Source organism: Schistocerca piceifrons, unplaced genomic scaffold (genome assembly GCF_021461385.2).
Source record: "Schistocerca piceifrons isolate TAMUIC-IGC-003096 unplaced genomic scaffold, iqSchPice1.1 HiC_scaffold_936, whole genome shotgun sequence".
NCBI classification, from domain to species: domain Eukaryota; kingdom Metazoa; phylum Arthropoda; class Insecta; order Orthoptera; family Acrididae; genus Schistocerca; species Schistocerca piceifrons.
The window spans coordinates 5,799,474-5,801,973 of NW_025729208.1; the positions used below are offsets into that span (position 1 = coordinate 5,799,474).

At 63.2% G+C, this 2,500-nt stretch overlaps 1 pseudogene; it reads right to left on the reverse strand.

Moving 5' to 3' along the window:
* The window catches only part of LOC124771723, a 7,809-nt pseudogene that overhangs the window by 2,373 nt on the left and 2,936 nt on the right, over nucleotides 1-2,500 (reverse strand).

Here is a 2,500-nt window from a genome sequence, read left to right on the forward strand (position 1 = left end):
GTGTCGTTCAAGCGCCGCCACTTCGTGTCGTGCCTCCCCCAGGTCTGCGTCGGTGGTGGTGGTCTCGAGCTGCAACAGGGTGAGGAGCCTGCCCCGCCTCAGGGTTGGCCCTATCCAGCGGGCTGATGGAATCCCAAGGCCCCCATGGGCAATTGGAGCGTGAAAGTAGCCCAAGGGGGTGTCGGCTGGGAGGCGGAACCATCTCCTCACGGCGGCTCGAACACAGTTGTCCATGGCCTTGAGCGCACCGATGCGGGTGCGACTCAGTGCTAGGCCATGATACAGGCCCGGGAGAAGGACCTCACGAAGTGCAAAGAGCCGCTGCTGCGGCTTCAGCGGCGCCCGCGTGATGATCGACAGCTGCTCCTCGATGTGGTGCCTCGGATGGAAGAGACACCGCCCAGAGGAGGAGAACTGCAGTCCCAGGTAGCGGAAGGTCTCACCCACTCCCAACGCCGGCATGGTGGTTTCGCCGGCCGTGAAGGTGACGCTCGCATCCACTTTCACTTTCTTCTCGCGGCCGGACGCCACGAGTGCGAGGGTGAGACACTTCCGCGGGTTAACACGCAGCCCCAGCTGGTCGAGGGCTGCTACTGCTGCGTTGATAAGGGACTGCAGGCCCCCCCTCGTGGAGGCGAAGAGCAGGATGTCATCCGCGAAGGCCGCCGCGTTCGTCTGGCGGCCCAACACCTTGACACCTACGTGTGAGGGCAGCTGATCTAGAACATAATCAACAGCGAAATTGAACAGGAGAGGGGACAGAGGATCTCCTTGCCGAACACCTCTTGCTGGCCGCACGGCCGGGGACTCGTCGCCACCCCCCGCAATTACCGTCGTGCTGTCCGCATAGCAGCCCTCGACGTAGTCAATGAATTCGTCCGGCAGACCATGGGCTTTAAGCACAGGACGCAAAGCCGCATGGTCCAACGAATCGAACGCCTTGGACACATCGAGGGATGCCATGAACACAGAACGACAGCGGCGGACGGCGCCGACGAGTATCCGGTCGAGTAGGAAAGTGTTCTCCAGCATCCCATCCCTTGGGATGAAAGCCCGCTGACGTTCGTCCACAGCACACATCTGCATAAGGCGAGTCGCCAGAACCTTATGGAAGGTTCGGGCTAGCACCGAGCAGACGGTGATGGGCCGAAAGTCAGCGGGGGATGCTGGGGCGGCTGTCTTAGGCAGCAAAGAGGTCCTGGCTCGGAGGAGGGAAGGGGGGAGCTTGCGGGTAAGCAGGAAAAGGTTTAGGAGTTTGGTGGTGACCTCCGCTGGAAGGCGGCGCAGCTGCACCGGCGAGAGGCCGTCAGGGCCGGCAACGGAGCCTCTGGGCGGCAGGGCGGCCGCAACCTCTTCTGCAGTGATCGGCCTCCATAGGCGCTCAAAGTCAACAGACTCCGAGCGCGGGAGAAGCCGGTCGGGAATGGAGCCAGCGTTGGAAGGTGGCTCTGTCGTGAAGAGGCTGCGCCAGAAGTCCACCAGCCCAGGGATGTTCGACGGCGGCTGGAGCAGGGTGCCATCCAGGAGACCACGCACGCAGCGCGCGCGATTCTTCCTGAAGGCATCCTGACATCTGGCATATTCCCACCGGCGGCGCTTCCGCTTGGAGAGCGGAGGGCCACCACCAGACCGCTGCTTGGATGGCGGGCGCAACGTCTTGCTCTTCCTTGCTCCTGCTTCCTCAGAGCCGACAGCACGGAGGGCCTCAGGCAGCCCAGCCGCGACCACTGCCAACGGCGTACCCGGCCCCAAACACGCAAGGTCGTCCAGGGCCGAGAAGCGCGCGGCCGACCGCGGCAGGCCGGCGAGGTGCCTCCATATAGCTTCGTCGACTACAGATGTTTGTGGCGGGCGCTCAAGCTCCGGCGGAGAGGGTGGCCCCTCCGGCAGCGACTCCGGGACGGGTGAATGGCGCAGACCATGCTGCGTCTGTTGTTCCCGCCTCAGCTCCTCTACGTATTCCCGCACCATCGTCCTGTGTGCCACCGTCCTCCTCCTGCACTTGATGGCATCCAGGGTACGGTGCGGAAACAGGGGTAGAAGCTCCTGGTTTGCAAAGAGGACTCTGGAGTCACTGGCACAGAGAAGCCTAGCCTCCGCCAGGGCGAGCTCCCGCATTTCTTCTTCCGCCCACCGAGCTCTCTTCCTATCGGTTATAATCTCCGCATTTGCCGCTTCCGGATGGGCGCGGCGGCGGTGTTGTCCGAGCCCGATCTTGCTGCGGAAGGCACGGCTGCAAATGCTGCAGTGGAACCATGGCTCCACGGCCTGCTCTACTTCAGGGAGGGTTGGCAGGCTAGCAGTCGGGACTGTTGGGCCGGGTCCTTCAGCGGAAGGCCCGGTACCCGTGTTTTCTTCTCTTGTTGTCCCAACATTAAGGGTTTTGCGATGGAGGGCTGGTAACCCCCCAAAGCCCCAAGTGCGGACTTCCACTCTGCTTACCAGTCCTATCAAGGACTGGCGTATCGGCGGGCCCACGGGAAGGGGGGAAGCCGCAGGC